This window comes from Toxorhynchites rutilus, chromosome 1 (genome assembly GCF_029784135.1).
Source record: "Toxorhynchites rutilus septentrionalis strain SRP chromosome 1, ASM2978413v1, whole genome shotgun sequence".
Classification (NCBI taxonomy): Eukaryota; Metazoa; Arthropoda; class Insecta; order Diptera; family Culicidae; genus Toxorhynchites; species Toxorhynchites rutilus.
Window position 1 is genome coordinate 138,524,664 of NC_073744.1, and position 15,020 is coordinate 138,539,683.

The following is a 15,020-nucleotide window of genomic DNA, read 5'->3' on the forward strand; positions in this document are numbered from 1 at the left end:
TTTTGATTCGCTTGTAACACCGCCTGTGATTAGTCCCATCATTGTGAACCTGGACCTGATGGTATCCCCTCCATTATTCTGAAATTATGCTCCAAAAGCTTGTCTCAAACATTGAGCATCTTATTTAACCGCTCCATCCAAAGTGAAATCTTCCCGGAAATATGGAAGAATTCTTATATTTTTCCAGTTTTCAAGAAAGGTTGCAAAAAAGGCGTGAAAAACTACAGAGGGATTGCTTGCTTATGTGCGGTTTCGAAATTATTCGAAATCATTGTACTTGATTGCATTTATCATGCCTGTAAATCCTACGTAGTCCAAGAGCAACCTAATCGTTCCACATCGACGAACTTGATCGTATACACATCATTGATTACCCGGGCTCTACAGTCGCGTCAACAAATCGATGCTATATATACCGATTTTTCAGCAGTATTCGATACCATCAATCACCAAATAACAATCGCTAAGCTCCAATGTCTTGGGTTCAGCGGTTCCTTTCTGTGTTGGCTGCAATCATACGAGGGTCACTATTTATATTTCGGGAATTGGCAACACTGATGTCATGTGAGTTCATCTGACGGTTCCATCGTAAAGTTTGACATTTTTGACGATATACGTACGCAGAACATTTTGTCATACGGACGCTATTTGTTTATTTTATATTTAGTTGAAAGTTTGGTCTCGGCAAAAAAATGAAACTGAATCGTGAACATTTTCGTGCGATGATTTTTTACCATTTTCGACGTGGATTATCACAACAAGAGTGCGTCAATCAACTTAATTTGACTTTTGGCGATGAAGCTCCATCAAAAACCACTGTGTATCGCTGGTATAGTGAATTCAATCGTGGTCGTAGTTCGCTGTCCGACGAGTTTCGTGAAGGTCGTCCAAAATCGACTGTAGTGCCAAAAAACATCGATGCTGTGCACGAAATGATTAAGCAAGATCGTCATGTAACCTATTGTGAGATTGAGGCATCCCTAAGCATTAGTTCCACCAGCATATATGCGATTTTACATGAACACTTAGTTGTGCGAAAATTATGTTCACGTTGGATCCCACATAACTTGACAATCGCTCAAAAAAAAGGCTCGTGTCGATTGGAATAAATGCTTTGAAAATTGGTTTAAGCGCATGCAAACGTGTATCGATCATCGTGGCGAGTACTTTGAAAAACAATAAAAATATATTCGCAGCTTAACTATTTGTTTTTGTTCCTATTCCCGAAATATAAATAGTGACCCTCGTATCTGACAGGCCGGAAAATGTCAGTGAAAATTGGGGACGCCATCTCTAAGCCTTTTCGTATAACATCGGATAACCATCTCGAAGCCTTTTCGGATAACGTCGGATAACGTATATTTTTCTACTTTACATGAACGACACCAATTTCTCTCTCGAGAGTGCCATAAATTATCGTACCCGAATGACTTCAAACTGTACCATCAGATTGAATGTGAAGCTGATGCTGAGTTTCTTCTGACACATATAAACACATTTGCTGCGTGGTGCGTCGTAAACAGGATGATCTTTAACCCAACCAAGTGCTCGATAATATCCTTCTCTCGTAAACGTGCAACGGTCAGACGCAGATCTCTGCCATGTTCTAAGTAGACACTTTTAGATATTGGGTTCAATTCCCAATCTGTCAAGGATCTTCTCGGGTTGGAAATTTTCTTGACATGCCTTGAAAAAACTTTGGGCCTGAAGTTGAGATTATTATTATGTTAATGTCGTTACGGATAGGACCATTGTTTTTCTTTTACAGTTTTTGCCTATTTATAATGTTCGATTAATAGAAATTCATGCCTGCAACAGTGTCAGTTCGCTTTGATTTTGGTTTTATAATACTGTTCTTTTAATTTGGTTAAACATTAATATTATCTATTACATAAATCGGCCAGTTCAAACCTTTGTAGAGGTATGAGGTGCGTCATCATAATCAACAAAAAAAAATCTGTATACTGTGCCCTGGTCCGCTCAATACAATTAGATTAGACACATTAGATGTTCGCCGTAAAATTGCTAAAACTTGTTTTGTATCATATCTGATATTGGGTCACATTGATTGTTTCGATCTTCTGCAGCAAATCAGCTTCAACATACAAAGTAGAAACCTTAGGTCTCATCATTTTCTACGAATACCGTTTTCTCGTACAAACTATGGCTACAATGAGCCTTTTTCGACCATGTGTCGTGAGTTCAACCGATGCAGTTGTTTCTTCGATTTCGGGTTGTCTCGTGCATTACTCAAGAAACGTTACACTTCCGCAATTACAGACACTGCTATTAGTAACTATTTTTTTCCTCTCAATATATATGTAGGTTATCATGAGTGTAATTTAGTCTAGTTTAGTTTAGTTTAGTCATCATTAGGGCTATAATTGTTACCCGTTGATATGAATAAATAAATGAATAAATGAATAGAACCAAAGAAGGTGATTTTTGTTCGATTGCATTACATTCTTTTACCAAATTTCTGTATATACGAGAATAGGCACACGCACATGCTTGTAAAAGACAAACTGAATACACTTTAGAAGCGCCCCTGGTGGCATGTGGATGTACTATTTCTCCTCTACACACCTGCGCAGTTAGAAGGCGTTGCTTTCATTCAATTTGTTTTGACTAGTTGAAGTATGGCGTCGTTTTCTGGTGCTATGTCAGCGCGAACTAAACAACGCGCTGTTATCGAATTTTGAACAGCTGAATCCTATTGAGATTCATCGTCGTTTACAGGATGTTTATTGTGACGATACTGTTGATAGGTCTACTGTGAATCGATAGGTAATAAAAATTCGTGATCGCTTGTTTGAAAATATACTTAATTATAACAACAAAACACGCAGCGGAAGGCGAATAACTCGAAGAGCTGTACAATTATCTGATTTTCAACAAATAATATTGACTTTGTCATCGTGCCCCCAAGCGGTAGAGACAGCGATGTGGATGCTGGAGACAATTATGGGGACAATTATGCGTAGAACGAAAGTGCTAATAAACAATGAAAATGGTTGTTGAAGTTGAATTTTATGAAATAAAACCGTTTTGTTCGATATTCAAATGATTTCCATTTTTGATACTGTATCGGCTCAGCGTATGAAATTTAATACGTCAGATATCTCAGCTTCCAAAGAACTCCAAACCAAAATATTGCGTTTCCCCCCCCGTTTCGTTTCGGGACAAACATAGATGAACTAGAAAGTTTCATGCTATTTGGATCAAGTTCTCGTACACCTGGGCAGTAATGGGTTAATCCTTTACATATCCGATTTTCGCACGAAAAAAGATATACTCTGTTTCTGGTGGGATTTAGAATGGATTCTGTATTATGAGCTACTATCAAGCAACCTGTTTTTCACATGTATGGTTCGCAGCAGTTTTCGACGAGGAAGCAAACATGTTCTGGGAAGAATATTTAAGTTGTGTGAAAGATTGTGAAACAGAACCATGGATATGAAATAAAATTATAATGCTTCGATTGAAAATTATGTTTTTGTTTTTCCAAAAATCGACATTAACTTTTCGGACAACCCAATATGAGCTATGCTGATTTATCTTGATTTTAATTTTCGTTCTTCCTGATTTTTAAAATTATAGTTGGCAGCCCTGCCTAGGACGGTTCAGAGGATCCGGCGAGCTATTGCTGAGCACTAGACAAAGCTTTCTATGGTATGAATCTCAAAGATTTACGGTGCCTGGCGTTTGATTTTACGGAAGCCAACAACCTCCAGCACGAATTCAACCAAGTTGCAAAACTGGCAGGAAGGGATTGGGCTTCTAGCTTCATGAGGAAACATCGTCTGTCGCTTCGAACCCCACAACAGCGCAACGAAGCAACAGCACTCCAAGGCAAAGCATCGGAATCCTCAGAACCGAAATCCAAGATGAAAAAAAAAGTTGTTCAAAAATAATTCAATAATAAATGAAAAATGTTTTTATTTTCCATTCAATACCGGTTATGTTTCGTTTGTGTAAATAAATTCAAATAAATTTTGTTTTTTCAACAATGAGTTTCAAATAATTCAGGTGAAGATAACTATGTATTTATAAACTTGATTTGTTAATAAAAAGAATTTTGTTTCAAATGTTATACATTTTCAGATATCTTATATTGTCAGTCCCCTCCTTCCCGAAAATTTCCACGTGGTATGTGGATGACCCGTTATCATATTTCTAGGTGCGAAGAATCAATCAACACATAACAAAATCATGTTCGACCGTAACAATCATCCTTTTCCACCCATAAAAAATCATACAACGAATCGATCTAATTTTTGGCTTCATCAAAATTGGAGAAGTACTGGTCAACCAGGCCATGTTGCATCGATCGAAAAAGGTAGTAATCGCACGAAGCAATGTCTGGAGAATACGGTGGGTGGGATAGGGCCTCCCATTTCAGCGTTTCCAAGTATGTTTTGGCCGGTTTCGCGACATGCGGCCGAGCGTTGCCGTGCTGTAAAATAACTCTATCGTGTCTTTGCTCGTATTGTGGCCGTTTTTCCTTCAGTGCACGGCTCGAACAAGTCAATTGTCGTCGGTAGAGGTCTCCCGTAATAGTTTCATTCGGTTTTAGAAGCTCATATTACATCACACCCAGCTGGTCCCACCAAATAGCCAGCATAACCTTCTGGCCGTGAATATTCCGCGCGGCCGTCGATGTTGATCCATGGCCGGGACATCCAAACGGCCCGACGTTTAGGACTGTCGTAATGGACCCACTCTTCATCGCCTGCAACGATTCGATGCAAAATAACTTTTTCTTTCATGCCGTTGAAGCAGTTGTTTGCACCTGAAAAAACGGCTTTCGACGTCTCGTGGCTTCAATTCATACGGCACCCAATTTCCTATCTTTCGGATAATTCACATTGCTTTTAAACGATCGGATATGATTTGCAGCTACTCCAAGTGTATCTGCAAGTTCTTGTTGCATTTGCGACGGATCGAGTAAAGCCTCCAATTCAAACATTTTTGGCGGTCCGGAACGTTCTTCGTCTTCCATGTCAAAATTACCACTTTCAAACCATGCAAACCACGTTTGACACGTTCGCTCAGTTGGAGTATGGTCAACATAAACTTCCACCAAAATGCGATGACATTCCGCCGCTTTTTTCTTCATATTGGAGTAATGAAGTAACACTCCCCGCAAAAACATTCTCGTTGGTACGAAATTCGACATGTTCGAAGTGGCAAAAAACTATGTTGTTTACGCTTCAACTTTTTGACATATGCTGAGAAAGACGCGCAATGACAGTAACTTTCCAACGAATGTCTGGAAATTTGATTCACTGGAATAGTAATCAAGTTACGCCATCTGTTGTAAAACCGAAGAATTTTACCGGTACACGTAATAAAAAAGTAATAAAACAACTACAAATAGACAAATAATTTTTCCATTCTTTCAACGAAAAACAGAACATATTAGCAAATTAAGAGCAGCGGTGGATAAACTATTTTCATGCTGTATTCTCATGATGATCAATACAATTCTGCATTCGCTCAAATGGTTTATTATTGCATACATGGCATTCTAAAAGTGTTAAAGGGTGTGTCACATCAAATTGCATCACAGAAAAAACGCTGTAGAAATTCGCCCAGTAGACCGATCCTTTTGAAAATTTTAGACAGTAAAATAAAAACTATTAAACAACTTTTGGCTTTTTCTTTTTATTCATACTTCGAGCCCAAGCCAGTATGCTCGCACCTTCCTCTTTACCCCGTCCATAAGGTTCTGTACAACGTCAGGTTGTAGTTTTTTTTTGAACAGAAATCCATTTTCTCTTGAAGTCCGCCTCCGATTTGACAACTTTTGGGTTCTTCCGTAGGGCCTGCTTCATAATCGCCCAATATTTCTCTATTGGGCGAAGCTCCGGCGCGTTGGGCGGGTTCATTTCCTTTGGCACGAAGGTGACCCCGTTGGCTTCGTACCACTCCAACACGTCCTTTGAATAGTGGCACAAAGCGAGATCCGGCCAGAAGATGGTCGGGCCCTCGTGCTGCTTCAATAGTGGTAGTAAGCGCTTCTGTAGGCACTCCTTAAGGTAAACCTGCCCGTTTACCGTGCCGGTCATCACGAAGGGGGCGCTCCGCTTTCCGCAAGAGCAGATCGTTTGCCACACCATGTACTTTTTGGCAAACTTGGATAGTTTCTGCTTGCGAATCTCCTCCGGAACGCTGAATTTGTCCTCTGCGGAGAAGAACAACGTGCTCCCTTGGCCGAGTGGTTAGCGTCATAACTAACATGCCGGGTGTTCGGGTTCGATTCCCGTTCTGGTCGGGGGAATTTTTCGTCAAAGAAATTTCCTCCGACTTGCACTGTGATCACGCGTATTCTAGAGCTTGCCACTCAAAATGCATTCAAGGCGTGTTATTTGGCATAGAAATCTCAACTAAGTACTAATAAAAATGACGCAAGTAATACTACGTTGAGACGGCGAAGTTCCTCTAGGAACGTTAGTGCCATTGAAGAAGAAGAAGAAGAGAAGAACAACAGACCCGGCAGCTGATGAAAGTCCGCTTTGACGTAGGTTTCGTCGTCCATCACCAGGCAATGCGGCTTCGTCAGCATTTTGGTGTACAGCTTCCGGGCTCGCGTCTTCCCCACCATGTTTTGCCTTTCGTCGCGGTTAGGAGCCTTCTGAACCTTGTATGTACGCAGGCCCTCCCGCTGCTTGGTCCGCTGGACGAATGAACTTGACAAATTCAGCTTATTGGCAACATCCCGGACCGAACTTCTTGGATCACGTCTAAACTGCTTAACTACGCGCTTGTGATCTTTTTCACTGACGGAGCATCCATTTTTGCCGTTCTTCACCTTCCGGTCGATGGTTAGGTTCTCGAAGTATCGTTTTAGTACTCTGCTGACCGTGGGTTGGACGATTCCCAGCATCTTACCGATGTCCCGATGTGACAACTCCGGATTCTCGAAATGAGTGCGCAGGATTAATTCACGACGCTCTTTTTCGTTCGACGACATTTTTCCAAATTTCTGAAAAATTGACAGTGAAGCATGGCCAACGTGATCTATACACTCTTATCTGATTATAAGCGAAAGCTGAAGATATAATTCCTAAAAATTAAATTTCTACAGCGTTTTTTCCGTGATGCAATTTGATGTGACACACCCTTTATGTCAAAAACATATGTTTTAAGCGCATCAACCGCTTCTTGGCTCTGTACCTTGTATGTATGTAATCCAGCTCTCTTCTTTGCATTCTGGACGTAGCTCTTCGACATGCCGATCTTTTTAGCCAAATCACGACGTTGGGATTTGCTTTAATCATCCGCTTCACCTTTCCCTCCGTCTTTTTGTACTCCTGTCCCGGTTTTCTTCCAGCTCCTTTGCCGTGGTCCAACGTCAACCGCTCCTGGGACCGCTTCAACACTCTGGAGACGGTTGAATGGTGAATGTTCAACATTTTTCCCAACTGTCGGTGCGACAGGTCAGGAAATTCCGGGTGTTTGGAAAGAATTTGTTCTCTCGACTCGCGTTGGTTCACCTCCATTTTCGTTCAATCGAAAAACACGACTTCGAGTTTGACAGCATGTAGACAATATACATCAATGAGAAAGTGTGCAAAATTTGGTTGATTTTTACCCAATGGTAAAAAAGTTATGCCCTGTTGAATGTGTCGTAATAATTTCGTGTTCGCCCTTTATGATACAGAAAACAGATCTCACCTTTATGCACAGGTATTATTTGGTTGATATTTTTAATAAATTAGTTCAATATGCTTCTAAGCTTTCTACTATTTGAGGGAAAACATAAAAAATCGTCAAATAAAATGCTTTTCAAATCAAGCGAATAAGAATTAAACTTCGGACACCATTTAAAAAAATATCAAATTTCAGACACTTTTTTTGAACGAAAATGATCTTGAAAATGAAAATGAAACTTGATTATATTTTATAGTCAACTGCGAAACATTTACAAAACAATCACAGTAATCTGATAACGATGATGATTACCGATGAAACATGAGGATAATTTAAATATTGATGAAGGGGTAAATTCTACGTGCTCACGCTAAGCAAACGTCAAACACAAACGATAATGAGTGGATTTTGAATGGATTTTTTCCTTCTATGTAATAATTCAAATGTAATTTGCAAATGAAGTGATAGTGAATTTAAGGGATTACACTAAAGAAGCAATTGTGATATTAATTTTATAGTTATATCATCAGTGCATTAAGCTTTTCAAATATTAGAACATTAGAAGTGTCCGAAATATGATTCAGAACGGTAGATCATTTTTTTAAGTTTCCGAGAAAAAACATTTGGTTTGTTAGGCAATTTTCATTTTCGACATGACCAGCGAATAATAAGAAAACTAGTGATGCAAAACATAGTTTCTGAAAATCATATGGATAACCAACTGCAATATGCAAAAACCGAATTTGAGAAAATTGCTTGGGCTTCCCTGGTTATACTACTCAAAATGAAAACGCGAACTGAGATCTGAGATATATTGCATTGCCACCGAAACATTCTTTGAAAGCTGATATTACGACTGTTCAATCGATTCAATTCAGTCAGTTTTCAATTTAACCATTCATTCTTTCAAACTCTCTTCCGGTAGCCATTTTTATCCAACATCCGATGGGAACTCGGCTCGTTCGATACCTTTCTACTCTACACCGAAAAAATCCAGAAGGCATATGTTTCCCCGTGTCCATTCAGTCAAGAGCGCTAAAAAAAAGATGATTAACAACTCATGGAAACGCCCATTTTCGCCCTTTTGCATGACGTATTTACAGTTTAATGCTTTGGTGCACGTCATTCCGGTTCTGATCCTGAAGCGAATAATAACACCAACAACAACAGCACGAGTACCGGTATGGCAAAGGGAGTGCAGCAGCAAACAAAAAATAAAAAATAAAAATGCGACTGCGACGCACCTTAAAACCCCTCGATAGTTGGAAAAACAAGAAGGGATTATCGCGCGGCAGTGTTTAATTCCATGGGTGCCATTCGCCCTAACAAGGAAGGCCCGACCAGCACCCTTCCCTAAATTCGGTGCCACCGGGATCACGGCGGTAGCGAACGGAACAAGCTACTGAGGGGTGACGGGAGAAGAAATTATAATCATTATTATGAACAGCAACGGAAGGTTACGCTCCTGATCTACTCGGACGCACGAATGCGCCAAAGTGTGTGTGTGTCCCTCCGACTGGCGCTGATACTATTTAGTAATCTTTGTTGCAACAAATATGAGTGCCACGCCCTGATTCCGATTCGGCAAGCTGATTGAACTGGAGATTTGCCTAGGAGAGTAGGCATTCATTGTGACTGTAAGTTTACCAGCTGTCATAAAGGGGATTTGCCGATTGACAGCCACTGAAGGTTTGATGTTTTGGGAGGGAGCATACAGCGTATTTACGTGTACTTATCTTTGTTTTTGGCAAATTGGACATTCCAAAACACTGCAAGAGTTGCAATTTTTTCTATGAATCAATCGCAGAATTTCACTCAAACGTCAAAAATGAAAACAATAAATAGGTGGGTTATATCTATGATATAACCGCAAGGTTGACGTGGGACAACCTTAGCTTAGTAATCATTTGTTTGTATTGATTAAATTTTTGATTGAATGAAACAATTTCCGAATTCAATATATTTGCGTTGTGAGACCGTGTTAGAGAAACGCACTCTAGTCTGCACAAAGGCAATCGTACTCGCAAAAGTACTCGCAGTTTGCATGTATTTGCGATGCCGATTTCCCCAGACACCTTGGTCTTTATAGGTAAACAGATTTTAGTCGGAATAAAAATACTCCCGACCTGCATGAATTTGCAATCCCAATTTACCTAGACACATTGGTTCTGAAGCCAGTGTTGAGGAAACATATTTTAGTCGGAACAAAAATGCCCCCGACTTGCATGAATTTGCAATGCCAATTTTCCCCAGCTCCTTGGAATTGAAGTCTGTGTTAAGGAAACACATTTCAGTTGGAACGAAAATACCCCGACTCGCATGTATTTGCAATGCCAACTTCCCCACGCTTCTTGGATTTGAAGTCTGTGTTGGGGAAACACATTTAGGTTAGAACAAAAGCTCCCCCTACTTTCATGTATTTGCAATTCCGATTTCCCCAAGGCCGCTTGGTTATGAAGTCTGTGTTGGGGAAACCGTAAAGCGGGCTAATAAAAACGACAGTTTGGGCGTTTATATAACGCTTAAGATTTTATAGTGATTCAATTATTTATCTAATGAAAAATAACATTTTATTAATCGTAATAGATGCGTAGAAATATTCCCTATCAATTGATGCAAACATCTTTCCGATCCAGTAGAAAATGTTTGAGTTATGAGCATTTGAAATCTTGCATTTTTTCCTGCATGTTCAGTGTTTATGTTTTCATTTTACCCCCCATATATTCCGGTTAGAAGTAGTCCCACGTCAAAAAATGAGTGGGTTATATGTATGATATAACCGCAAAGTTGAAGTGGGACTAGGTTAGCTTAGCAATCATTTGTTTGTATTGATTAAATTTTTAATTGAATGAAACAATTTTCAAATTCAATCGAATTCAATATATTTGCTTTGTGAGTAAACAGATTGAATAAATGCCATGTAAGGTCAATTCATGCATTGTGATAGATTATGTTCTTCGTTACAAGTAAATTTAATGACAGTCCTTTTTCGTTTGATACGATGCCTAGGACAAAATATGTGAACCGAAGAAGTATCAAACGAATATTTTATTTTATATTTCCCTCTGAAGTTTGCATCTCTCAAGTGTACGTACTTCTCAAAACGCGAATTTGTTTGATTCGTTGAACTTCAGGTACTCATTGCCGGAAATTCAGTGAGTAGAAGATACGAAGGCATATCCTTCAATGCAATCTTGAATAACCGAGCCAAAGGGTTGTGTTCGTACCCGTTTTTGTAATCCGTGTTAGGAAAACACTTTTCGGAGTGCAAAAAAAACATGCGGGTGCAGAACTACCCCCGGCTCGCATGAATCAACAACTTCAACTTATACCGTTCTCAGGAAACACATTCTAGCCTGTACAAAGGCAAGCGAGTACAAAAGTACTCGCAGTTTGCATTTATTTGCAAACCCGATTTCCCCAGACACCTTGATTTTGAAGGCAAACACATTTTAGTCGGAACAAAAATACCCCCGACCTGCATGAATTTGCATTGTCAATTCCCCCAGACACCTTGGTTCTGAAGTCTGTGTTGTGGAAACACATTTCAGTCGAAACAAAGATGCTCCCAACTTGCATGAATTTGCAATGCCAATTTCCCCACACTCCATGGATTTGAAGTCTGTGTTAGGCAAACACATTTCAGTCGGAACAAAAATACCCCAAAATACTTTCATGTACTTTCCAACACTGCTTGGTTTTGAAGTCTGTGTTAGGGAACACATTTCGGTGAGAACAAAAATCCCCATACTTTCATGTATTTGCAATGCCGATTTCCCCCAGGCTGCTTGGTTATGATGGCTGTGTTGGGGATACTGTAAATCTGGCCAATCAAAACAAAGTAGTTAGGGCGTTCAGATAACGCTTAACATTTTACAGTTATTCAATTGTTTATCTAATGATAAATAACATTTCATTAATTGCGATAGATGCGTAGAAATATTCCCTATCAATTGATGCAAACATCTTTCCGATACAGTAAGAAATGTTCGAGTTATAAGCATTTGGAATCTTTCATTTTTTCCTGCATGTTCTGCGTTTAGGTTTTCATTTTACCCCCCATATACTCCGGTAAGACGTAGTCCCACGTCAAAAACAACTTTGGATGGGCGTTACCTCGCGAATGGGGACTATTCATTACGGTGAAACTTGCGTAATTGGTCTTTCCGGTGGTTGTTTTTAATCAAACATTCAGTACTGCCTTGCCATTTCATCAGAAAGGAGTGGACAGTCACGATTTATTTTTCATCGATTTCGGTGCAACTCGCTTCGTTTGCATGATTAACCAGATGTTCAACTTGGCCAGCAATGGAATCAATCATTATACTTATTTTGTCGATGGTTCACCTGGTGCGCTATAATTTGGAATAAGCAACATCTTCTTGCAATGTTTTTGAGCAGATACGATGGGAACTGAGTGAATTCAATTGCTTTTCATGCCAACTACTTATATACAGTGTTTCAAACCAAAATACTCATGTTTGAATAAGGTGGTATTGAAATTATTAGAACGAACAGGAACAGGTTACTAACATTGTATTGCTAATGTGAATCGAATTGTATAGCAGCTTACTGGTCAGCTGCACTCTTGAACGATACTTAGAATATATTCAATCAATAGGATGCTTTACATGTTTTACATGTTTTCAGTAAGTCATTTGCAAATGGATCACCCGCTCGTACAACGGATCCAGCCTAACACAAACAAAGAGAATCTAAAAAATAAAAAAAGGGGCATAGAATTTATAAGAAATACAAATCTGACGCTAATCTCGAAACATATCTGAACATTTGCGAACAGCTCAACTAAACTGTTAAAAGCGCTTTAGAAGATTACAACTTAAAAACAGAGTCGGACATAAAGTCTAACCCGAAAAGTTTCTTTAATTACATAAAAACAAAATTAAAAAGCAATGGTTTTCCATCACGCATGCACCTTGACGATACCGTGGGTAATTACCCAGAAAAAAATTGCAACCTCTTTGCAACATTTTTTCAAGAAGTTTTTATAGAAACAGCTGAGGAGATCGTGACTTCTTTGCGGTTCTTCCAGAATTTTCTTGTGATGTTGGGGTCAGAAAACAACTTATATTGAAATTTTTGACGCATTAAATAAGATTGATGTCTCGAAAGGGCCAGGTTTTGACGGAATTCCACCGGTTTTTATAAAAAAAATTGGCATTTGAATTAACTCATCCACTTTTATGGCTTTTCAATAAGTCATTGGAATCAAAAAGGATCCCAAAAATATGGAAAAACTCTTTTCTTGTACCAATATTCAAATCCGGTAATAGATCCGCCGATGTAAGCAATTATCGTGGAGTAGCCATTATTTCTCGCGTTCCAAAACTCTTTGAAGCCATAATAAACCAAAAACTTTTTCAACAACTAAAGACACGAATTATGAACAAGCAACACGGTTTTTTCAAAGGACAATCAACAACAACAAATTTGCTGGAATTTATCACATTCACTTTGAATGCAATGGATAATGGTAATCAAGTTGAAGCTCTATACACTGACTTTAGTAAAGCTTTCGATCGTGTTGATATACCCTTACTTCTTCTTAAACTTCAAAAAATAGGGATAGAAGTCAAGCTATTGAAATGGCTAGAATCATATTTGACTGATCGCACGCAAATTGTAAGATTAAATGGGAAAATTTCAAAACCAATATTTGTTATATCCGGAGTTCCTCAAGGCTCTCATTTGGGGCCACGTTTATTCATTTTATTTGTTAATGACGTTTGCGTTTTTCTTAACAATGTTAAGGCACTTATCTACGCAGATGGTATGAAGCTGTATATGAAAATAAAGATTGAGGAAGACTCTCAAACATTCAAAAATGAAGTTGACATATTTTATAATTGGAGCACTAAGAGTTTATTAGAACTCAATGTTAAGAAATGCACTTTGATGACTTTTACAAGAAGAAAAACACACTTGAACAATGATGTTAAGCTGGGAAATCAACCCATCAGTAGATGTCACCGAGTAAGAGACTTAGGCGTGGTCTTAGATTCAAAACTATACAACAAAATATATACGTCAGATCAATTCTCGAATACTGTAATATTCTATGGTCCCCCTATATAACTTCACACGAAGACAGAATTGAATCTGTACAAAAATAATTTTTATTATTTGCACTTCGTAAACTAGGCTGGTTTTCATACCATCTCCCTTCATATGAGGCACGTTGCATACTAATCAATATGAAAAGCTTAAAAGAACGTCGGAACTCTGCCATGATTCTATTTATTATTGACATATCACAACGAGTGGACTCAGAAGAAATATGAGGAAACCTAAATTTCTACGCACCGATTAGACACCTGAGAAACCCTAACATTTTCTACATAGATTAACGAAGAACGAATTATGTCAAATAAAGTCCTTTTAATCGTATGATGAGCCTCTGTAACGAAATAATTGATGTAACCATGTCAAGGTCAATGCTTAAAGGCTATCGAATAGGATAAGATATAGTTAAATTTCACTGTAATATTTGGGCTGAATATTTAATCTAAGCTGATTTGACGAAATAAATAAATAAATATATTTTTCTTTGATTATGTAACTTGTTTCTTTTGAATTTTTTTTATCCCATTTATTTATTTAAGGCTCATTAGCATTTTAGCTGTAACAGAGCCGAATTTTAATCGTGTACATGTCACATGGTTATCATATCTATAATTAGCACATTACACAGTGGCCGTTCGCCAGTATTTCTTCTATACCATTACATATGGTACATTCACACAGCAGCCATTTAGGCGTAAGAGAATTCTTTCTGTTCTTCCATTATCCAGTTGGACCACCGGACAGCGGAGACAGTTGATTGATCATTGTTGAGTTATTTATAGAACAGCAGCCCGATGTGTCTTGCAGAGCAGAGCAGTGGTATGGATGGATCGATCTTATTTCGACCATGGATCGATCTCCGTCGCTGATGATTGTTTCGTGGACGTAGCTATTCTGTAACAACACAAAGATGGTCAATGAGGGTCCTGAGTTTTGAACTCACGATCGATCGCTTACTAAGCGAACGCGCAACCAATGTGGCTACGGAGACCCCCCACTCTTTTGAATTGAACGGATAAATTATCAAGCCAGCCCTCTTTAGATTTTTTAGTTTTAAGTAGTATTAAGAATGTATCGGTCTACAATTTTGATTGACCACAATAAGTAAATAAATTCAAAATAGTGTTTGCAGAAAAGTTCGGGATGACATTTTTGATTTGGCCACAGATCTGTAGCTGTGGCTCGAATATCAGAGCTTGTGTAAGAGATTATAAAATGAATTCGGAATTATACGATACGAAAATTGAACTTTATCAAATCTACTAATTTATAGTAAAGTT